At 39.8% G+C, this 25,488-nt stretch overlaps 1 protein-coding gene and 6 pseudogenes across 1 annotated transcript in view; 6 read left to right on the forward strand and 1 right to left on the reverse strand.

Annotated features, from left to right (window-relative positions):
- The window catches only part of asic2 (acid sensing ion channel subunit 2), a 264,184-nt gene that overhangs the window by 185,101 nt on the left and 53,595 nt on the right, over nt 1-25,488 (reverse strand). The window lies entirely within an intron of this gene.
- LOC148374054 (U2 spliceosomal RNA) lies at nt 203-349 on the forward strand (annotated as a pseudogene).
- Nucleotides 776-911, forward strand: LOC148374055 (U2 spliceosomal RNA; annotated as a pseudogene).
- On the forward strand, nt 1,090-1,333 carry LOC148374056 (U2 spliceosomal RNA; annotated as a pseudogene).
- Nucleotides 1,655-1,744, forward strand: LOC148374057 (U2 spliceosomal RNA; annotated as a pseudogene).
- Nucleotides 1,975-2,143, forward strand: LOC148374058 (U2 spliceosomal RNA; annotated as a pseudogene).
- Nucleotides 2,172-2,423, forward strand: LOC148374059 (U2 spliceosomal RNA; annotated as a pseudogene).

Genomic DNA, 25,488 nt, shown 5'->3' on the forward strand with positions numbered 1-25,488 from the left:
AATATCGGAATATAATATTGTGAATGTGCTTAATTGCTGTTGAGATTGTCATGATTGTTTTCTGTTTTTAGTGTCAATAAATTTGTTCAAACCAAAAAGTATTGCAGTACCAAGGGCCACATAATGGCTAATGGGCCTTATCTAGCAAGGCTTTGATGCCAGGTCCTTAGCTTGGCCGTAGCATGGCTTTGATGCTAGGTCCTTAGCTTGGCCTGGCTTTGATGCCAGGTCCTTAGGTCCTTAGCTTGGCCTTTTGATTTTTGCATTCCGGAGATGGAATAAGAGCTTGCTCTGTCCACTCCACGCATCGGCCCGGTATTGCAGTACCTCCGGGAACGGTGCATTCGCAATGATCGCAACAAGGCTTTAGGGCTAGGACCTTAGCTTAGCCTTTTGGCTGAGAGTAAGTGTCCCGGCTCCTAGGCTTAGTAGCGTATAATGAACTGACCGATAACGGATAATGGATAATGAATAACGAAGATAGAACAATAACCCTTAAAAACCCCATTGCAGTACCTCCGGGAACGGTGCATTCGCAATGATCGCAGCAAGGCTTTAGGGCTAGGACCTTAGCTTGGCCTTTTGGCTGAAAGTAAGTGTCCCGGCTCCTAGGCTTTGTAGCGTATCATGAACTGACCGATAACGGATAATGGATAATGAATAACGAAGATAGATCAATAACCCTTAAAAACCCCCCTCAAGGCAAGTAAAGCCATGCGGCGATTGCGGAGAAGGCTTTTATGCTAAGTCCTTATTTTGGCCTTTAGCTAGGTCCTTAGCTTGGCCTTATTTGGCCGTACCTCTTGCCATGATCTTTGTTTTTTGCATTTCGGAGATGGAATAAGAGCTTGCTCTGTCCACTCCACGCATCGGCCCGGTATTGCAGTACCTCCGGGAACGGTGCATTCGCAATGATCGCAGCAAGGCTTTAGGGCTAGGACCTTAGCTTGGCCATTTGGCTGAGAGTAAGTGTCCCGGTTCCTAGGCTTTGTAGCGTATTATGAACTGACCGATAACGGATAATGAATAACGAAGATAGAACAATAACCCTTAAAAACCTCAAAAACCCCCTCAAGGCTTTGATGCTAGGTCCTTAGCTTGGCCTTTTGGCCGAGAGGTCCTTAGCTTGGCCTTTTGGCAGCAAGACTTTGATGCTAGGTCCTTAGCTTGGCCTTGTTGTTTTTGGACTGTGGCTTTGATGCTATGTCAGTCCTTAGCTTGGCCTTTGCCATGATCTTTGATTTTTGCAATCCGGAGATGGAATAAGAGCTTGCTGTGTCCACTCCACGCATCGGCCCGGTATTGCAGTACCTCCGGGAACGGTGCATTCGCAATGATCGCAGCAAGGCTTTAAGGGCTAGGACCTTAGCTTGGCCTTTTGGCTGAGAGTAAGTGTCCCGGCTCCTAGGCTTTGTAGCGTATTATGAACTGACCGATAACGGATAATGGATAATGAATAACGAAGATAGAACAATAACCCTTAAAAAACCCAAAACCCCTCAAGGCTTTGATGCCAGGTCCTTAGCTTGGCCTTTAGCAAGGCTTTGATGCTAGGTCCTTAGGTTGGCCTTGAAGGCTTTCATGCTAAGTCCTTAGCTTGGCCTCTAGCTAGGTCCTTAGCTTGGCCTTAGATACTAGGTCCTTAGCTTGGCCTTTTGATTTTTGCATTCCGGAGATGGAATAAGAGCTTGCTCTGTCCACTCCACGCATCGGCCCGGTATTGCAGTACCTCCGGGAACGGTGCTTTCGCAATGATCGCAACAAGGCTTTAGGGCTAGGACCTTAGCTTAGCCTTTTGGCTGAGAGTAAGTGTCCCGGCTCCTAGGCTTTGTAGCATATAATGAACTGACCGATAACGGATAATGAATAACGAAGATAGATCAATAACCCTTAAAAACCCCAAAAACCCCCGTTTAGCAAGGCTTTGATGCTATGACCTTAGCTTGGCGTTTTGCTAGGTCCTTAGCTTGGCCGGTCCTTAGCTTGGCCTTTTGGCCGAGGCTTTAATGCTTGAACCCTAGCTTGGTCTTTGCCTTTAGCCAATTCTTTGATTTTTGCAATTCGGAGATGGAATATGAGCTTGCTCTGTCCACTCCACGCATCGGCCCGGTATTGCAGTACCTCCGGGAACGGTGCATTCGCAATGATCGCAGCAAGGCTTTAGGGCTAGGACCTTAGCTTGGCCTTTTGGCTGAGAGTAAGTGTCCCGGCTCCTAGGCTTTGTAGCGTATTATGAACTGACCGATAACGGATAATGGATAATGAATAACGAAGATAGATCAATAACCCTTAAAAACCCCTTTAAACCAGGTGCTTAGCTTGGCCTTTTGATTTTTGCATTCCGGAGATGGAATAAGAGCTTGCGCTGTCCACTCCACGCATCGGTCCGGTATTGCAGTACCTCCGGGAACGGTGCATTCGCAATGATCGCAACAAGGCTTTAGGGCTAGGACCTTAGCTTAGCCTTTTGGCTGAGAGTAAGTGTCCCGGCTCCTAGGCTTTGTAGCGTATAATGAACTGACCGATAACGGATAATGGATAATGAATAACGAAGATAGAACAATAACCCTTAAAAACCCCTTTAATGGATAATGAATCACGAAGATAGAACAATAACCCTTAAAAACCCCAAACCCCATAAGAGCTTGCTCTGTCCACTCCACGCTTTGTAGCGTATTATGAACTGACCGATAACGGATAATGGATAATGAATAACGAAGATAGAACAATAACCCTTAAAAAACCCCAAAACCCCCCTTTAATTGTTGAATTTACAGTTTGTCCTGGCTTAATCTTGTGAATGTCGCAAACTTCACCGCGGGCGCCCGCGGCTTGTACACAGATGCGGCATGTGTAAGTACAAAAGTGCCAAATCGCTCAAAAAGTAATAGATAGAAGGATGATGTTGGTTAAAATTCAGACGATAGAAAAATATGTTGAATCCATTGTGAACGTTAAAAATCCACTATACAATCTATCTTGTTAAAATGTAAAGATGTAAAAATGTATTGTGATATTCTGAAATGTATTTTATGTAAAGTGAAAAGAAAGCTCTTTGATATGCTTTGTTGGCAGTCTTGACAGAGAGAACTGCAATGAGATCAAAGAGATCAAAACCAGCAGAAAAGCTCATGTTGTGACTCATCCATTTGCAGTAACTGTAATAAAAACCTCATCATCCAGTCCAGCGTGAATGTGGATCTTTGGTGGGACAAGTACACTGCGGTTACATTGGTGCCGTGACCCGTGACTTCTATTAAACTCGCCGAACCGAGGACTGTCCTACCTGCCACATCAGCTCACAGTATTTGAAATTTTAGTTAGATGAACGTTATCGTTAAGCTCATTACCGTGCAGTGTCACAGTGATGCAGATAGCTAAGTGTGCTATACATTGACGTGTTACGCAGGCTGCTGATTAATTTTGTGATTTTGACTTATTTACATCTTTGAAACATGTTTAATCAGAGCACGAGTGACATTTCAGAGGGTGTAGCTGATCAGATGACAAATATTATTCAGGAGATAGGACATAAATTGGCTGATAGCATTTTCTCACATATACAGTCACACAATATAGTATCTCCTAGCGCTGCTGCCACACAAGATGTAGCAAACAGATTGAGTCAGCCTAGTCATGTGTCAGATGGATCACAGGTACAGGTGGTTACGCAGAGAAAGGTTAAGGAACCACCGTCATTTATTGGGGATGGCTCAGACTCAATAAAAGTACATGAGTGGGAAGATCTAATGAGGACATTTATTAAAAAGCGTAATGTGAGGCTTGAAGAGCAAGCAGAGGAAATCCTTATGCATTTGAGAGGAAAAGCTAAAGATGTAGTTAGGTTTGGCATTAGAAACAGTACTATAGACGTCTATACCCGCCCTGACATGATTTTTAGTCTTCTCAGGAAACACTTTAGCTGTACCAAGTACTCTGCTGTCCCTTTAGCTGACTTTTATTCAACCTTGCCCAAAGACCAGGAAGACCCCTATGACTACTGGCTGGGACTAAACAGAGCAGCTGACCTTGCCTCTGACTGCTTGAGTGAGCAGGGCAAAACATTTGACAACCCTGAAATTGAGGTTACTCGCATGTCTATTAGGAACTGCCCTTGCAAAGAACTTGCACTCACTTACAGATCTAAAACCATCGATAAGTGGTCAGCATGTGAAGCACTAGAGGTGCTGAATGAATACCACGCTGAGAAGAGCTACAAAGCAGCTTCCCTACAACAACCTGTGAATAGAGCGCAAATTGCCGTACACAAAGCTGAGGTGAACCATGGTCCAACCCTCATGCACGAGCCACCTCAGACTTCGAGCCCACAGTATGTCCCTCTAACGGACGTTATTAGTATGTTGGAGAAAGTTCTGATACGTGTTACCTCAAACCAGTTTCAAGAGAGAAGGCGAGCTCCAACCAGGCGACCTGGAGACAGAATTAATGGTTTCACTGACAAGCCATGTATCATTTGCAAAGAAGTCGAACACAGTGCTCTCTCTCATTGCCGAGACAAAAACCTTTGCTTTCACTGCCATGCCCCAGGGCATTCTCGACGTGATTGTCCAGTGACGAAAGTTGTCCCATTGCCTCAGGGAAACTGACTGATGTGCGCTTAGGGGAGAACAGTGCAGATCAACTGAGTATACCTCCCACCACTAATGTGATGCCTGACTTGCAAGATAATAAATCAATTTATGAGTTGTATAGCAACACGATACCTCCATCGAAGAAGCTGATCTTTCAGGGGTTTCAGAGAATAGCGGAGACTGACGAACTGTTTTACACAGCTGTACTTGTGCAAGAAGGCCCCACTTTCAGAGCGCTGTTAGACAACATTAGCTTTTCTGCTGGTTTTGATCTCTTTGATCTCTACAAGGGGAATTCATAATTTAGTAAAACAGAAACAAACCGAAAATAAACCTAAACAGCTTGACAATATCAATCACATTACTGTGCATGTTGAGAGATTTGTCAGCTGGGGTTATAATTGGTGCAGCTTCAATCAGGTGCGCTCTATAATCCGGAATTTACAGTATAAAAGCGATTATTCTTCATTGCAGACAGCAGTTGATTGTCAAAGGCAAAGGGTGGGACAAATATTCATTACTTGTTGCCATTTCGAAGTAGCATTTCTCAAGATTCTCACATAGAAGTGAGCTGTACTGAAGCCCTTTAGAAAAAAATGCTTGTTTTGCTGAAGTAATCTCGCACAGCAGACATGTTGGCATTGATTCATTGGAGCTATAAAGCATATCGGCTCTGCTAAAAACACATGGAAGTGGTCCGGTATGATCACATTCCCTTCCATACACATAAAAGCGGAACACCAGCAGCAAACACCCACACAGATAATAAAATTGGGACATCTGATAGGTGAGGCGGGGACACACTTTTCCTAAAATAAGAGTTATGATGTGCAAAAATCACCCCGAATTGCTATTTTGTTTAAAGGGACACTGTAATTTTTGACCACTGGATGTTTCTGTTAATGTGGCACAACCGGAAGCGAGTTTGCCACATCTGGTTTTAAACAAGCACTTCTACTTTTTTTGTTTTTAATATATTCTGGAGAGAAACTATGTTTCATGCGAAAAAAAAATCAAGTATAAAATAGCATCTACCGCTTTTTGATGTCAAAGCTTGGCATGTATGCTTTTGGTAAGTTTGCCAACACATTTTGTATTTATTAGTGAGAATGATTGATGTCAGGGGTTAAAAGTTACTGTAACCTCCAGTCTGGTATTCAACTAAATATCCATAAATGGCATTGGTTATGAACTGGCTACATAAAAATTGTATTAAGCATTAAGAACGCCTGAAACTCTAAACAAGCTCTGACAAAAGACTGAAATCTTTCTTGCAGCAACAACATCGGTGTCTCCTTGTCCAGTCCAGTAAAATCATTTCCCCCCGGGGAGGTGACGGCATTTCGTCACAGCGGTGAACTGACGATGTTGCTGACTTGCAAAGTGCTACATCACCACATGTGACTGCCAGGACGAGCAAGCCTTAAATCTGCCCCAACGCCCCAGTAAACCACATCACAGCTACCACTATGCCACGACGTCGCACTGATGAGACTGCTGTTGCCCCTAGATAGCGAAATGACAGAATTCCGCTTCTCGCATGGCATGGCTGCTAAGTAATGAATCACAGAGCGCTGTACCGTTGGGAACGCGGCACAGATTGCACTCAAAATGCAATTGAGAGGGTAAGGAGGAGTGGGAGAAAGTGATGGAAGGGAGGGAAGGTTGTTTACTAGACAGGAGCCAAGCGGCAAAATGAAGCCAGTGATAAAAGCGGCAAAGAATTTGGTTGTCCATGGCTAGAATGTTTTCATTTATTAATATTTAGTTTTTTACGTTTTCCATTTTCTTTGGTCCAGATAAAAATAGCCATATAAGTCACACCTTTCAAAACTAAAAAAAACCTTAGTGACATTCTTAATAATATGTAATTTGATAACTTATCACCAGTGTTGGGTGTGTTAAAGAACAAAAGTAGTAGAGTTACTAGTTACTCAATTTAAAAAGTAATTCCATTACCCCCTAGATTATTGACACCCAAAGGTAGCCCCTTACGCTGTAAGTAACTACCTAGTTACAAATGACATATACTTGCATATAAGCCGACCCTTGGTTGTGCAAAGCTCATGTATTGTTCATGCATAAGTTTAGTGTTCTTGCAATAAAATGTTATTTGTCAAGCAAAGTTCCCATGTTTATATGAAAAGCATTGTTTAGATATTGGAGGCATCACAAATCCAAGGGTACTAAAGTGATAGCTCTTCTTTAAATGCATTCTATCACAAAAAGCTGTTATTCTCAGAAGTATTTTCAAGAAACTCAGCAATACTCCAATGTTGTTACTAAATGGTAAAACCAGAAAGATACTTTTTTTCCAATGAAAGATGAGGGTTGAAGCTTTCTTTTGATATGTCCTATGCCTTTGTTGCTACAGAACCCAATTTTCTGTAGGCCTTCAAAAATCCGTAAAAAATGGCAAAAATTGGCTGGAACCGGCTTCTTCCCATTTAAGATTAACATCCATGCCATTGAATGAGTTAAAATCCAAAGACATTGTTTGTTCCTTCCTTTTGGCCCCGCATACTTTTAATTGTGTCCCTATAATAAAATGTAACAGGGCCAATTAATGTCTACTATGTGTGGTAGAAAGAAGTAATCTTCATATTGCATGCCACCATCTGTTTCCTGGTGTCCGCTATTAAGAAACACATTTCAACAAACCAATAGAAGCACAATTAATCAATGCCAGGCCATCAAGTGGAGTCATTAGGCAGGTGCTGCATTCATGAAAAGGATTCAGTAGAAGGCAAAGTCTATCATTACAGGGAAAACAGCAATACGCTGAATGTTGCATTACAGTCCTTATCTGTTCTCTTCTTTTCCAGTTTAATGCCCTAATACATGTATTCTGATTGGTTCTTCCTTGCTCCATATGTGAAATACATCAAAAGCTTCTAAAAGACGGTCATGTCTTGTGCTTGGGTTCAGAGTTGTGGATTTAATCTGACAGATAAAGATCTTAGTTGAAAGTATCAACCCCATTAACTCCTTCAATGCCTGACATTTCTGGGAAGAGCCGATGCCAAACAGATTTTTCATTAGTGTAGGAGTACAGAACATAGGACATATCAAAAGAAAGCTTGAACCGTCATATATCATTGGAAACAAAACAAAACGTAAGTTTCTAGCTTTTACCATTGTTTAGTAAACAACAGTTGAACATTTCTTAGTTTCTGGAAAGCTCTTATTTCAAAGAAAACTTCTGAAAAAAACAGCTTTTTGTGAGAGGGCGCAAACAGAGCTTTCACTTCTGTGCTTTTTTTTGCATTAGTGTAACTTCCAATTCCCAAACATTTTCTTCCATAAGGACAATGTTTAAAAATAACAAAACCATTGAACCGATGCATATAAAATGCAGGAACGATGCACAAACTTTGGGAGAACTTTTAAAGTCGCCATGGTGATTGCGTTCCTTGAACGAGCGCTTCACTGCAGACTTGCACAAAAGATCATCCCTCTCCGACCAGACGATGATGATCGGACCTTTTCATCTTTTTTTTTTAAATAAATAAGCTCTATTCTCTCAACACACTGCTTCAGTATGCCTTCTCGTCATATGGGGCCGGCTACAAACTAATTTGTCGGAAAAAGGAAGCAACACAAGGAAGTGGTGGCTTTATTGTCGACAAAAATCCGATTAAAGTAACTCCTACCACCAAATGGTGATACCATTCCCAGGGGCTTGATACTTTCTGATGAACAATGCCAAACCCTTTAGAATATTTCTTTAAAATAAAACTATATGAACATATTTTTACATTTGTACACTCAGGGAAATTGCGTCTGAAACAAATGTATACATCATGGCATTGAATGAGTTAATAGTCACTTGGATTCCAGACTCTTTTGGTTGCACCCTGCTGTTGCCAAATTTTGCATGTAAAAGAAAAAAAGCTCAGCTGATTTTTCAGGGAGTCGTTTGCAAATCCGCAGATGAAAAAGCAAATGGAGAGTAGATAGTTTGTTTTGGGTTTCTTGAACAGAACACAAATGGGAAACAAAGTAGGTTATTTTTGATTCTGAGATTGTCTATCGAGGCGGAGGTGTATTGGGGAAATATACAATGACTTTCTTCTCAGCCTTTATTTCCAAGCTAACAAGCTATGACTGCATCCTCATTTGTTCCTGGTGAAATCTACATGAGGAGTCTCTGTCACGTATTTTGATCATGTTAGCATGCTTGATTGTTTGACTTTGTTTTGAAGCAGCCAAACAAAACAACTCCTACAAAAACATTCCAACGATAATAATCAAAAATAACAGCTTTTGGACAAACAAACCGCATGTGGTACTCAAACATAATTGAGTTGTAGGAAGTTTTCTGCCATCCATGACTTGATTACTGAAATGCAATTTAAAAGGGTATTTATAGGACCAAGAAGACGTGGATGGATTGGAGTGGTTAGTACGTGGTTATTTTAAAGCAGTTTTAGCGGGCCGTTTAATTCTATGTAGGCTTATATGCGTGTCTATATTGGACATAGAGTCGTTTGGTTTTGCTGATCATTTTGTTGTTGTTGTTTTGTTTGTTTTTTAAAGGTGGATATATTCTACTGTCACTGCTTTAAACTTCATAATCCATCAATTGATAAATTTGGGAAGTGGAATGTTGTTCTTGATTTGGGTCATAGCTTGTCAATAGGGCGAAATTTGTGGGTGCTGAAGTCAGACCAGGTGAGAAATAGTGATTTAGAGTACACATCCAAAAATCAACACCCCAACTGATAAAGAAAAGCAATTTGCTGAGCAATTACCGCTAAACTCTGGCTTCCTTTATGCTGTGACCATCACCAGACTTTATGTTTGTAAGGTCATTTAAAGCTGAGTGCTTCAGCATTACTTAAGGTGCACATCCAGATTGTTCCCCAGTTTTATTTTTAAGAATAAAATAACCTGATTTTACACAGTGGTGATTTGTGAGAGGCTTTAAATGAGATTAATCAGGTAGTGAAATTTAGAGACCAGAGGTTCCATTCGACAGAAGAAAGAAAGACAACTAAATAGAGACTGACAAGACAACGAGGCACCCATAGACAACACATGAGGCGGGTGAAGCTAAAAGGCAGCTCGGCACTGATTCTTTAGAGATACCATTAGATAGATAGATAGATAGATAGATAGATAGATAGATAGATAGATAGATAGATAGATAGATAGATAGATAGATAGATAGATAGATAGATAGATAGATAGATAGATAGATAGATAGATAGATAGATAGATAGATAGATAGATAGATAGATAGATAGATAGATAGATAGATAGATAGATAGATAGATAGATAGATAGATAGATAGATAGATAGATAGATAGATAGATAGATAGATACTTTGTTCATCCCCGAAGGGAAATTCACATTTCCAGCAGCATCCCTGAGCTGAGAACAATCGAGAAAATAACACGGGAGCTGCTGGAGTGGCTGCCATTCGTGACGGCGCCGGAAGAAAAGATTCATTAGTATACTTTTATGTTGAACTGTTTAGGCAAAGAAAGTGGTCCATAATTTGCTTTAAATGATTTTAATGCTAGAATGATTTTTAGCTATTTTCAGTTGCTTTACAGTTTTTAGCTAGCTCTGTGTGTTATAAGTTTTTCAACTTGTTTTTATAAAGCTTAGACATTTGTTCATCCACCTCAGTTTTTACTCGATAAAGCACACACAACGCACACACTTTAGCTGTATTTGTTGACTATCAAGACTCAACGCGAAAACATTGAGGAAACCCATTCCAATGTTATTTTACCTAAAGTAAAAGTCACCGACGCACTGTGTAAGGCAATAGAGAAATAATACAAAATTTTAACAGCACCTGTGATTTTGCAGAAGTTTAAAGAAGCTTTAGCTCCTTTCTCTAACAGATCTAAAATCTAGCAGTAAAGTTCCTATGTAAAGATAAAGCTTTTTTAGAAGAAAACAATGAAAAGCATAAACACTTATAATGTTTTGGATCAATTAGTTAAATTAGTGCTTGTATGCTATTTTTGTCACTTTCCAGGCAGCATGAGAATCACCGAGTTAAATCAACTGTAGTGGAAATTAGTTAAAAACAAGTTTAGTTTTTTTAATTTAGCAACGGAAAGAATATTGAGGGAAAAAAACCCTCATTGATCATATTATAATCTCCTCTTACATCCTTCAATCATAATTTATTGTAAGCCTCCAAAAAGGCTACCAGGCCTCCAAAATAAGGCACACTTTTATGCCATTAGTTTCCTACTCTAGGACCCGCGACAATATTTTTAAAACCATGTGGCCCGTAAGCTAAAAATTGTTTTACACCCCTCCGCTAAACCATAGATTCCATTCTATGGTTTCCTTTGGCATAGAACGAACCCCAATCATGTATAAATAGACATGTTTTTTAGAAGAATCTGCCTTTGCTTTTTTTATTAATTAAGATATATTTCTCCCCGTTCCCTTGACATTAGTCATACATTTGCAAAGTACGTAGGGGTCTGTGATGAGAGAAATGAGAGTCGCTAGAAGTTTCATTAATGAAACTTAATTATTGTCCTACTTGGGGGTGATATTCTACTTTAATTATTGTCGGATGACTTCAGCGAAATACTGAAGAAATTTGTCCATCATTTAAAGCTTTTTGGGGTTCAGTAAACCTTATAAAGACATCGGAGTAGTGATGTTTTCAGTTTTACAAAGATAATGTAAGTGTGGGGGAGTAATTTAAAGTGGCTTTGTGACAGAATTATTATTTCTTCCATTTTACACAACTAAAAGATCAGTTAACAGCTGTTTTATTAAAAGCCACTAACACTTCCCAGCAATTATTATTGATGTATGCAGCTCATATGAAGTTTATTTTATTCCATTTCAAATTTTCTCCGGGTGGTTTGTTCTTCATATAAAGGATTGCAATGCTCCCAGCTCTCTAACCGCCGGTATGGAACCTTTGTGTGGGAAAAATGTGTACATGATGAAGAGCAGCTGCTCCTTTCCAGTGTTATTACTGCCTTGGAGAGCATTCATACATTTTACATGACGCAGCCAATGCTAAAAGCCTTGGTGGGCTTTCGTGGTGTAGATGACAGCACTGTAAGAGCAAGCAGGTAAGTGCGAGAAAATGTCAACATGATACGGAAACAATGCTCGGACACATTAGAGCCGCCGAGTTGTTTGCTGTAATTGTCTAGAAATATGGTTAGTGGGTACATTGCATGGAGGGCTAAAACAAAAAACAAACCCAAATGGTTGCACTGAATGAGGTATTTGCAATTTCAAGCTGCAAAAGCTTTTGATGGAGTAACTACAAACATGGTTCGAAAATGCCTACTGACTCTGTGATGCAGTTTTTTTTGCTACTATCATCGAAGGTTCAGAAAGGACAGCAGGTTGCAATTTTAAAAATTTAGGGACATATTTAGCTCTACTGATTTTTTTTCATTTAAATAAAAATATATTATACAACACTTAATTTTACAACCTTTATTTCCTATTTTTAGAAATGCTGATAATAATAAAAAAACAACATACAACTGGGTTATTTGTGCGTTTTCATTGCGTGAAGGGGTCTGTATTATTTTAATTGTCACTCAGAAACATTGAAATAAATAAAATGTATCCAATCAAAAATAATTTGTCACCCTTCCCATTCAGAGGTACTTTCAAGGTTTTGTGAAATGCAGTCAAAAACAGAGCAAAAGATGTCTACTTTGCTTTATAGGGTACTCCCATAACTAATGAAAACTGAAATTTGTAAAATCTTTGAAAGGACATTGTGTAATATTCCACCCATTGATGTTACTGTATTATGTTGCAAAACTCAACGTAACAAAACCCCACTATTAATTTTCTCATGTTATTGCCGAGCCTTTTTGTTTTTTTAAGGGGGGCAAACTGACTTTTGCCTTGCTGTGGATGGATGGTGTTATGAGTGGTGTTATGGTGTTATGAGTGCACTGCAGGAAAGAGGTCTAAATGTAGTGGAAGCTAGAGCTCTTGTTGGTGATAGGAATGAGTGGAGAGGTGTTGTAAAAGGATAGTGGGATGTTTAGACGTGTTCTAAGGGATGGGCAGGGCGCCTGTATCACCTGTATGATGCGGTAGGGGTAAACCAGTGAAAGCTATCGGGTCCTTGAACAGAAGAGTGTGTTGTGTCACTCGGGTCAGGGCCGCTTTCTTGTGTCCCTTTTCATCTGAAGAGACGAAAGCATGACCAACTTGGGTGCCGAGGTGCTAAACTTGTTTGGGTGTTTGGGCATTTGGGTTGGCCATGGTCCAAAAAAATTTGTGTGTGTTTTTTGCTACTTTTCCCCTTTTTTAATGTTCTTTGTTTTTTTTATGTGTTTGTCTTGCTGTCGGTCTCCCCTCTCAAGGGATATGACCAGGGTAGATAGATAGATAGAAACTGACTTTTTGAGAGCGGGCAGAATCTGTATCACCACCTAGTTTTAATATGTGCATAGAACAAGGACTTAGAAGAATATAAACAAGGAGTAATACGGTGTTAGAAGGCAGATAAGCCCTCATTAGCAGTTCCATAACTTCAACAGAAACCAAAAACTGTTATAAAATAAAAAAAGATCATGTAACATAAATGTGGTTTATTCGACATTACAACCTCTCACAACCTCCCGCTACTTGTAAAGTTGTAAAGAAAAATTGGTTATTTTTATTATCCCTAGCACAATTCATAATTTTTGTTTTGCTAAAGCCTTTGACTATGCAAAACCCTATGACATCGGTTTTACTGAGGCAAAATTTGCCCAATATACAAGACGAATAAAAACTAAAACTGTAAGGCCCAAGTGTACCATATTTACTCGTGTATAACATGTGGGCCTAATTTTTTAGAAACTGGTACAAAATTTGGTTTCTCTTTTTCTTAGCTCAAACTAAGCATTGTATAATATCTCATCTCATCTCATCAGCTACACCGCTTATCCTCATTAGGGTCGCAGGGGGGCTGGAGCCCATCCCAGCCATCTCCGGGCAGTGGGCAGGGGACACCCTGAACTGGTTGCCAGCCAATCGCAGGGCACACAGGGACAGACAACTCATTCGCTCATTCACACCTAGGGACAATTTGGACTGGCCAATTCACCTGAAATGCATGTTTTTGGTACATGGGAGGAAACCGGAGTGCCCGGAGGAAACCCACGCAAGCACGGGGAGAACATACAAACTCCGCACAGGAAGTCTGGAGCTGGATTTGAACCCACGACAGGTTCCCATGACATGAACTGTGCCGCACAAGCGCTAACCACTGCGCCGCCGTGCTGCCCATATTGTATAATATATATATATATATATATATATATATATAATATATATATATATATATATATATATATATATATATATATATATATATATATATATATATATATATATATATATATATATATATATATATATATATATTTAGAGAGAGAGAGAGAGAGAGAGAGAGAGAGAGAAAGAGAGAGAGAGAGATAGAGGGCTGATTTTTTTTGGTCTTTATTTGCAAAATAGATTTTGCAATAACCATTGCCCAGAGAAAAATGAAACCGTCTTGTACATTACCCAGAAAGTGTCTGAACTGTTGGTTTGCTAGCTCCTAAGATGCACATTATACATATATGCATATATATATATATATATATATATATATATATATATATATATATATATATATATATATATATATATATATATATATATATATATATATACTATCAGTACAACTATAATGACTTTAACTGGTCAAAGTTCATCTCCTTTAACTTCGTATGAGGTGAGCGCACAGGAAGCAAATTTGGACATAAAAATACACTATTTTTCTCCAATAATGTATATCATCCGACCGCAGCAGTCATAAGTGCAGCGCCCGTCCATCTTGGTTTTCAAAGTGCAGCATTATCTCCTTCTTGGAAGCACTGTCCTCGGCGGTCCTTCCGTGTTGGCGGCCCTGCTGGATCACATTAACGTCGCGCACATTGAGGGCGACAGGCTGGCTGTGTGGTGGAGGGACGGGGGGTCAGAACCAGTAGAGCACAACACACGTTGGATGAGGTTGGAGGACCTGCCGTTGTACCTCGCTCCCGAGGGAGGAAAACAAGTTCAACTGTCATTGCCGCTACATGTGTCCAGAGTTGCGACAATTTCCTGTCATGGAGGATTTAAAGTCTGTCCTTCTCAAAGTCTATCAAAAATGTTCCAAAAGTTGGACAAATTATGTTTTTTGTCAACGTTTTCATTAAACCAGAAAATGGTCAAGGAAAATGCGGTCTTTTGGAGGCAGAGTGAAGCATAATTTCTCCTTACTGATATTATATTTGTCGTATTGTATATACTTGCATCCAAGCCTTTTTTACATCAATAAAGTGTCATCTCATCTCATTAGCTGCACCGCTTATCCTCAGTAGGGTCGCGGGAGAGAGAGAGAGAGATAGAGGGCTGATTTTTTTTGCCCATCCCAGCAATCATCAGGCAGTGGGCAGGGGACACCCTGAACTGGTTGCCAGCCATTCGCAGGGCACACAGGGACAGACAACTCACTCGCTCATTCCCACCTAGGGACAATTTGGACCGGCCAATACACCTGAACTGCATGTTTTTGGAATGTGGGAGGAAACCGGAGTGCCCGGAGGAAACCCATGCAAGCACGGGGAGAACATATTAACTCCGCACAGGAAGTCTGGAGCTGGATTTGAACCCACGCAGGGGGTTCCCATGACATGAACTGTGCCGCACATGCGCTAACCACTGTGCCGCCGTGCTGCCCCATCAATAAAATAAAACACTGAAATCACGGTGTCAGTATATATGCACATATTTGATTGTGTGTCACCATTAGCGAATGGTAGTGTGCTTAGAGGGGGTGTGGCTTATTAAAAAAACAACAAAAGCAATAGGGCAAAAATGAACACAGAATTTACAGTACAGTATAATATATTGTGCGTTGACAGTTCAGAATTGTTTTTCAGCCCTCGTTATAAAAGAGAGGTTCGAACAAGACTTCTTTTCCTGATTTCCTTTCTTGTGCTGTCCAATTGAATTCTGGCTCACTTGTTCACTTAATAGAACGTATGAATCATCGGTGCACCAAATCTCCTATTGTTGGAGTGCACACTTGAGTAATAGTAAAGACTTGGAAATTGTAATAATAACATGAAGCACTTCTTTCTATTTCAGTAGTCAAAAGGGAAATAAAAGAGAATTCTTGTATTGTGCCTATGGAATTGAATTGCAGTCGGGCTGGTTTATATGGTAGCTGCACTGCGGCAGTGGAAAGACCATTTTCTTTTCTTTTTCACCAACAATGAGTTACGCATTTTACAATGCCTAAATTTCCTCATAATATTTGCACTCAAATGAGTGTGGCTAGGTCTGGCAACCTTTGATGAAGGGGTTAGGGTGTTGTGTCAACTTGTGAGCCAAGAAGAATTCCGCAGGTTCGAAAGCGTTCTCCATTCGGGCCCTGATGCTGTGGAATGCTCTGCCCACTGAGATTCAACTGTTTAAATCTAGGCTTAAAACAAACTTCTGTTTTATAGCTTTTGAATGACCCATATCTCACGTTGACAATATCTGTATATTATTTGTTATTGCAAAATCAGTTGCAGCCTGGTCATCCTGGAGGGGGGATTAGCTTCATGTGTGGTCCCTTCTCATGGTTTCTTCCATTACCACATGTTGAGCTTTTGAGTTTTTCCTTGCCCTCGTGTAGGTTTTAGATCAGGGGATAGTGTAATAATAGTCTGTAGTTTGCAATAATGTGTGGTTCGTGCAGCCCTTCGAGACTAGTTGTGATAAAGGGGTATACAAATAAACATGACTTGACCTAATAACACAATGTCAGCTACGCTAATGAAACTTCCTGCAACCCGCAGCTCAAGAGCTTCATGCTGCTCTTTAGCACTGCTGAGTGGCTCCCAGGCGCTTTTCCAGAAATGTTTACAATTTGAAAAAGTTTGGGGAGGAAATATATTTTCCTTTTAATATGGTTTCTGTTGGAGGAAATATGTGACACAAACACTTTTAATGTTTTCGAAGGTTTAAAAATGTGTAGAATAAATATTACATTCCTACTACTTTGCTGCATTTCTCCTCTGCTTGTTTTTTTCTCTCCCGTATTTCCTGTGTTAGAGGCTCCAACTTGAAGCCGAGTGAAGCACAGGCTCTGCCCGTTTTAAAGGTGCAGCATAACAATACCATAACTCAACCTCTTGCTACAGCCCCAATTAAAACACAGAATTCACATCAAACCTTTAAGAATGCATCCTGACAAGAGTATTTTTTTTTGTAACAATGCAGCTTTTTAATTAAGTGATTTCTGTTTGGTCGCTCAGGCCCAAGGATGGGTGCGTTGATTTGGTGTCAAAAGAGAGAGAAGACAATGATGCTGCAGTTTACCCATGAACAGAAATCAAACTTAAATTGTAGTAATTTGTTTTTTTTAGCTTTTCAAAAGGCATCAGTTTTATTTATATGAATGCATGCATGCTGCCTTTTATTGCACTTTTTTTTCCCCAGGTAAGCAGGAAGTCATGCACGATCCGTTTACTTGTCTTCGAACCCTCAAAACAAAATTGGATTACTTTATTGCATTTCTTCAATGTTATCAAAGCAATAAAACATACTGTAAATCATTCATATTGTAATGAAGTTAAACTTGAGGTTGCATATTACAACAAAGTAGTCACGTATCATTCTCCACAGGATGTGTTGCTTCCAACATTTGGTAGCAAGATAATATTGCTAATATAGATACATACAGGATGTGACATTGCTGACTGTCAGGTGGATACACAGCCTGCTATTGGGAGAAAGAAGGTGTGGAACCTTCTTGTCAACAAGTATGGCTCAAGCAATTTCTATGACATTCTGTACGACTTAAATGCAAGTTTGTAAAATATTTTATCTTGATAAATATTAATCCTTTCTGGAACTTTCTTTGTATGGTGTTGAGGTACAACGCAGAAGCATATATTAGTACAGTTAGCTGTCCTTTATTAAGTGATAAATTTGTTCAGTTTTTAATATTGGAATATTGGAAAAATAAGGAGATTTAATACGATGCCAATTCTTAGCTATTAGCACACACTTAGCTATTACTGGGCTCTGCTGTTTGTTGTTTTGACATTATTCCCATCATCCAATTATGTTGCTTTTTGGGGCGGCAGTAGCTCAGGAGGTAGAGCGCTCGTCTTGGGATCAAGGGATCCCAGTTTGAATCCCGGCTTGTCCGTGTTACATGTCGAAGTGTCCTTGGGTAAGACAATAAACCCCTAATGCCCCCAATAAGCAGGTTAGCCTCTTACATGGCTGCAATACAAGACCGCTATCGGGAAATGTGAAGCACACTGTAAAGCGCTTTGGGAAGTCATTGACTTGAAAAGCGCTATATAAATGCAGATCATTTCATTTCATTTCTTTTCTTTAATCAACACACCCCTTCGGGCTGATATGTTTATGTAATCTTAAAGGTTTAATAAAAAGCTAAAACTCAAGGGAGGAGCTAAAATCGGGGGAATGGAATTCTTTTATCTGAAGGACCCTCACTATAGTTCTCCTCGTAGGTTCAAAAGTCATTGACGTTTTCTCCCCGTATTTTGAGTGTCTACTTTAGTTCAACTTTTTTTATCCAAACATTAGGGCGGGTTTAGTCACAAAGTAGGGCATGCAACGAGGCAACAGTGTCCAGAGCACCAAATGCACAAAACCCAATCAGACAGGTAAAAAGTTCGAAGATCCTGTGAGTCTGAGCAGGAATGTTGACAGTCAAAGAGTTCGTCAGAGAGTATTCAATGTCCAGGAAGCCAAGCAGAGGTATGGTACACTAGGCAAACAAGAGAACCAAAGGGAATGCAGTACTAAGAAAGACAAGAGGACGAGTTGTGATAGGAGGAAAAAACGCAGTTTAATCAATACAGGCGACGACACCTGTGAGGAGAAAATTAAACCCGGTGAGTGACCAAACAAGGTAGGGTGGCGCGAAACAGTGCAGGATTGTGATACATCTTTCCATTTTGGGATTAGTCATTTTAGAATAATATCTGTATGGCTTACTCTATCAAATTTTGAGTTTGCAGCAGGCGCCACCAGCCTGGAATAAGCTCATATCTTCCCTAATGTGTCCGCTAGTTACTGAAGCTATCAATGCTGATTAAAACTGTTAATGCTAACAACATGAACGCTAATGCTTTGTATATTTTAGCTATAACTTCAGAAATCATAGCTGGCTTAAAACGTATTTAACATCAAATATATTGTACGTAAAGTACAAAAAGAATATAGAAACATACCCTGAAAAGGGGAAAATGATTTCAAAGTACCATAGATTTAGAAAAATATGACTGAAAAGGAGCAGAAAACAAAATTATCATTGTCTGACTACATATAATGTTTTGTTTTTAATTTTTGTGATTGTCCAAGGTCTACTTTAGTTAAGCAGAAGAAAGAGGGATAGTGTCTTCTGTATACTATAGCTCATTTTAAGGACCAACTTTCTGCATCAGAAAATATTTGAACCTTCCACAGCCCATGTTGTCAAGGACCAGAACAGGATCTGGACCCAAAGGTGTGACGTTACTCACACAAGCCTTTTATTTTACGGGAAATGGGGAGTCATGCACGTTAGGCAGCAGTCTGGCTTGAAATTATAGGAAGCCAGAGGCCGACGACATCGATACCAATTGCCCGAGTTGATGTCGGACAGATGGGGTCGATGCCAGACCGGACGGGACAGACAGAATAGATAATGAAACAGGATATCGAAAATAAACAGGACAACCTAGACGGGAACGAAAACTGGAGAAAATACTAAACAGGCCAAAAAATACGAAAACAAAACTGGAAACCAAAATCAAACAGAATAGAATAGAATAGAATAGAATAGAATAGAATAGAATAGAATAGAATAGAATAGAATAGAATAGAATAGAATAGAATAGAATAGAATAGAATATGCCTTTATTGTCATTGTTACAACATGGGATATATTGTAACATCGAAATTGGACGACTCCAGGTCTACATTTTACAGTGAGGATAATGAAACAAAGAGATAAATAGAATAGAATAGAATATGCCTTTATTGTCATTGTTACAACATGGGATATATTGTAACAACGAAATTGGACGACTCCAGGTCTACATTTTACAGTGAGGATAATGAAACAAAGAGATAAAGGAACAAAGAACATGTTTTAACTGTCTTTGTTGTCTTTGTTGTAAATAGGCTCTGCTTCCTCTGGAGGGAAGGTGATGAGGGGGGTGAGGGACAAACAGAAATGGTGGATCCAACTGGATGTTTGATCTTACAGTACACACAGTCCAGTGTTTTTGCCCGAATTGCAAAACGGGAACAATACCGGACAGGAAATACCAACAGGAACCCTCGTCTTGCGGGGCAGAAGTTCGTTGACAGGCTGACAAACGGAGAATAAGAACACTGAACTTAAATAGAAGGATAGCCAATCTGTCAAAGGGCCGCAGCAGGCGCCACACGGGCGGGACTATTGGGCGCCATGGCAACCGTGACACACGTGGGTATCTCTCCTCAAGGATCAGGAGATCGATCTGCCACGAAAGATTATTGCAGAGCCTAAAATATACTACAAAATGATTGCAGTGAGAGAAAAACTTAGTCTAAACCACTTGATGTTATCAATCTTAATCATTTATGTTAATGAAATATAAAATAACACCAAAATGTGTAACATTGACTTTAAAGGTCCTTGTGTTCACTTAGATTCTGCTCTTGTAGGGTTTTTTTCCGTCTGCTCACATCTGACCAGATGAGTCAAGCCACCTTTATTACAGTGATAAAAACGACACATGCGTAAATTCTCCTTCTGATCAAGCAGCCGCCTGGACAGATGGCACGTAACTGCTGATAAAAAAAAGATGTTTTGATTCCAGAGCTTTAGCTTAATCTGCTGGTCTGCCTCGGGTCATCTTACGACTTTTTTTTTAAGTGACTTTTCGTCACAATATGCGAGCTGCTACATTTATGCCAAGCATTGGATTTGGGGAAGCTTAGCTTTTTTGTCTTTGAACCAGACAGACGGACTGAGGGGGTGGACAATGATTTGTTTTGGGCGAAAAGGGCAAGATGATGCTTCCACTCAAAAGCTGAAAAGTTAGTCTAGCTTGAGCTGTAAACAGAAGCCTCGAGCTAGGAAGGTTTCGGTGCCACATTTTAAAAAAATATTTTTGGACTCAGTCTTTTAGGGGCTAAGGAACACCTTTTTTGATTACAGGATTTCTGACAAATTAAACAGGTTTTATTCCGCATCTGATAATCCCCCAAACACATAGTAATATATTTTGGACAATTATCTTGCTCAGGTTAAATTTCAACAATTGTACTGACTTTGCAGTGTTAGACCAGTGGTGAAGTAAGGAGGTTTTTCTCTTCAGCATGTTTTAATCCACATCTGGGAGACTAGACAAGTAAGACAAGTGCTGGAGCGAAGAATATCTGTTGCATTTTTTATTACGATGAAACTTAAAGAATAAAAGACATATAATACCCTGGTCCAGTACAACATAATGAAACTGTGTGTGTGACACAAGATCAACAACAACATGGCTGACCGTCACTCCCCAAATCCCTCCCCAACTGCAGACTCATCCGGTGACAAGATTCAGGACAAGTCTCAACGCATTCTTTGACAGCCTATCATTTGAAACAATGTAGAGACTGCATAACGACCGAATGAATGTATACATTGATACGTCAAATATATATATATATATATATATATATTTTATTTTTTATTTTTTTGAAGGATTTTATACATTTGACTATAAAGGATTTTATACGATTGAATACAAATTACATTTAATGCAAAAGATATTCACTGACTGGGCTGTGGTGTGAGGTCAGGGCACCCTGGTGGAAAATGTTGTTTACAGGAACGGTGGGAACGGGACGTACGTCTGATAAGATAATCAGGACATCCAGACGCTGTTGACGCAGAAAGGCCCTGATGACGTAGAAACGCTCGGTGTTGTTTTGAGTACCCCAGACATCGGGACGCTCATCTACGAGATGGCGCGCCCATGGGAGGAGTCAGCACGGCCAATAGGAGAAAGCTAAAGGACTTGAGAAAAAGGCTTGCCAGAGACTCCAACGTCACTAATTCGGCCGTTTTCGTTCGAGTACGCTTAATTAAATTGTTAGGGAAAGGAAATCTGCCCCCGTGTGGAAATGTCGGCTTCCTGTTCATCTTTTTCCTCAATAAACGAGCGTGCATTAATTGTTGGGTGAATGTAAGTTGTGTTTGATTAATGGAGTCAGATAACTAATTCGAACAATTTGGTAAACGGCACATTTTGATATTTAATCCCCCCCCCCCAAAAAAAAAAAAACACATATATATATATATATATATATATGCACGCAAACACGCACACACACACACTAACACAATAGGCGATTACAACTCCATCCATCCATCCATTATTTGCACCGCTTATCCTCAGTGGGGTTGCAAGGGTGCTGGAGCCTATCCCAGCGTTCTTCGGCCAGTGGGCAGGGGACACCCTGAATTGGTCGCCAGCCAGTCGCAGGGCACACAGAGACAGACAACTCACTCACTCATTCAAACCTAGGGGCTATTTGGACCGGCCAATTAACCTGGCATGCATGTTTTTGGAATGTGGGAGGAAACCTACACAAGCAAGGGGAGAATATGCAAACTCCCCACAGGAAGGTTCGATCTCATGGCCTCAGAACTGTACCGCACATGCGCTAACCACTGCGATGCCGTGCTGCCACTATTACAACTATTAAGCAATAATCAAAGTAGGCTATAACGCACATAAGAAATCAAATATTACAATGATCAGATAACCAAAACTAGTAAATAGGTATCAGGGTACACTAGTAGCTCACACATGCGGCTTGTAGCAAAGTGTAAACTACAAAATGATCGCACACATTTTTTGGCAAAGTACATAATCATTAATTAAATCATGTAACTGGAATGGTCATTACCTTACATGCAAATTGGCTAAAAGGCACAACTAAACAAGAAACTCAACTACTCAAGAACATGCCATAATGTTGACTAATAAAAACCACTCAAACTAGAAATTTTAGGAATGAAATTTCAACACGAGACTCTATTTAAACTTGAATGGCACCACAATATTGAAATCAAGATATTTTCCAGGCCGAGTTGAAACCACCAATAATAATTATTATTTTCTTGATCCGAATTTGCTTAAATGATTTCCATATTAATCTTGCAGGAAATTGCTTTTTGGCGCCTGCCCAAGTCGTTAGTTCGATGAATAGTAAGTGGCTGACATTTGGGTGCAGAACAGCTCATTATTTAAGAATTTGGTCAATCGCGTTGCAAAATGGATTCTGAAAGTTCCACTTTGCTTTTTCTTCACATCAGACTTGTTTCTGGCATTCCTTAACTGCAGACAACATATCGCAAGCCTCAAAATGGTTACCAGAAATTAGATTAAAGAACAACTTATTATGTTATTGTTGTCATCATGAGTGTCACTTCCATTAAATTTTGTTGACATTTGTCAAATCTTTACTTCAAACAAGTTTTTCATTATGAATGACATCACTGTAACTACATACGGACACTTTTTGACGCAAATGATCAGATTTTGAATACCACACTTTGTTGTCTCGTTTTTTGTGCGAGCATGGAAACAAATCTTTTGGGGGAATGAGGCCAGAGATCTTCAGTTATTCCTCTGTAGTGCCTTCTAGAACCACCTATTTTAACTAAAATTTGACTGCAATCATTTACACCACATCCCCTTTGAATAAAATATTTTCTTTCCAGAATTGATTCTTTTGCCAAACCATGAAACACAGGTTTATATTTGTTGGCAAACAGAGTTTACAAAACCGCTGCCACCCACCCAAAAATATCAGATTTTGCATTTAGTACTTTTTATCTTTTTTTCTCTTAACTATATTTTATTCTTGTTAAAATGCAATACGGTGAAAATTGAAAACTCAACGTTTGGGGCCCATAGACAAAATGATCCGTAAAAGGAACAAGAAAAGTGTAATTATTTATTTAGATTTTGTCTATTAAATTAAAATTCAAGACATTTTTTTTTTTTTAATTTTAACCAAAATAGAAGTTGTATTTGGCGATGTAGTACTTACATTGATTGACAAAGTGCCGGAAAGTCAATTTGGAATTATTCAAAAATTATTGATCGACAAAATATAATCAAAATCACATGATTCGGATATGTTTCAGGCCAGCATAGAATGCCTTGCAGGCCCTCATGCCTCACCACAGCGTGTTACAAAGACACACTTTGATAGTAGGTTATTATAGCTAATATAGTAGTAGTATTAAAATACATAGAGTTAGGAAAATAAGTATTTGAACACCCTGCTATTTCTCTCACTTAGAAGTTATGGAGGGGTCTGAAATTTTCATCGCAGGTGCATGTCCACTGTGAGAGAGATAAACTAAAAGGAAAATCCAGAAATTACAATGCATGATTTTTTTAACAATTTATTCGTGTGATACGGCTGCAAATAAGTATTCGAACACCTAAGAAAATGAATGTTAATATATGGTACAGTTACCTTTGTTTGCTATTACAAAGGTCAAACGTTTCCTGTAGTTTTTCACCAGGTTTGCAGTCACTGCAGGAGGGATCTTGGCTCACTCTTTCATAGAGATCTTCTCTAGATCAGTCAGGTTTCTGGGCTGTCGCTGTGAAACACGGAATTTGAGCTCTCTCCAAATATTTTCGATTGGGTTCAGGTCTGTAGACTGGCTGGGCCATGTTAGAACCTTGATATGCTGCTTACGGAGCCACTCCTTGGTTTTCCTGGCTGTGTGCTTCGAGTTGTTGTCGTATTGGAAGACGCAGCCACGACCCATCTTCAATGCTCTAACCGCAATACATGGCTCCAGTCATCCTCTTTTTTATGCAGTGCACTCGTCCTGTCCCATGTGCAGAAAACCCCCCCAAACTACCCCTATGCTTCGCAGTAGGGATGGTGTTCTTTGGAATGTACGCTTCATTCTTCCTCCTCCAAATACGCTTAGTGGAGTTATGACCAAAAAGTTCTACTTTGGCCTCATCTGACCATAAAACTCTCTCCCATGACTCCTCTGCACCATCCAAATGGTAACATGCAAACTTTAGACGGGCTTTGACATGTGCTGGTTTAAGCATAGGAACCTTTCGTGCCATGCATGATTTGAAATCACGACGTCTTAGTGTATTACCTACAGTAACCTTGGAAACGGTGGTCCCAGCTCTTTTCAGGTGATTGACCAACTCCGGTCCTGTAGTTCCGGGCTAATTTATCACCTTTCTTAGAATAATTGAGACCCCACTAGGTGGTATCTTTCATGGGGCTCCACTCCGATTGAGATTGACATGTTTACGTTCTTCCATCTTCTAATACTTGCTCCAACAGTGGACCCTTTTTCACCAAACTGCTTGGCAATTGTTCCGTAGCCCTTTCCAGCCTTGTGAAGGTGTATCATTTTGTCTCTGGTGTCTTTGGACAGTTCTTTGGTCTTCGCCATGTTACAAGTTAAAATCTTACTGATTGTATGTGGTGAACAGGTGTTTTTATGCAGTTAAGGACCTCAAACAGGTGCATGTGATTCAGGATGATACATGGAGTGCAGGACTTCTAATGGGCGGACTAACAGGTCTTTCAGGGTCAGAATTCTAGATGATACACAGGTGTTAAAATACTCATTTGCAGCTTTATCACGCGAATAAATTGTTAAAAAAATCATGCATTGTGATATTTGGATTTTTCTTTTTAGTTTATCTCTCTCACAGTGGACATGCACCTACGATTATATATGGTAGTCTGTTTAGCCCTTTGAGGCTTCTTGTGCAAAAAGAGCTATACAACTAAACATGGCTTGACTATAATATGATACGATACGACACAAAATAATATAATAAAGAATATAAAAATGCA

This window comes from Urocampus carinirostris, chromosome 1, assembly GCF_059441175.1.
Source record: "Urocampus carinirostris isolate Australia breed hairy pipefish chromosome 1, RoL_Ucar_1.0, whole genome shotgun sequence".
NCBI lineage: Eukaryota > Metazoa > Chordata > Actinopteri > Syngnathiformes > Syngnathidae > Urocampus > Urocampus carinirostris.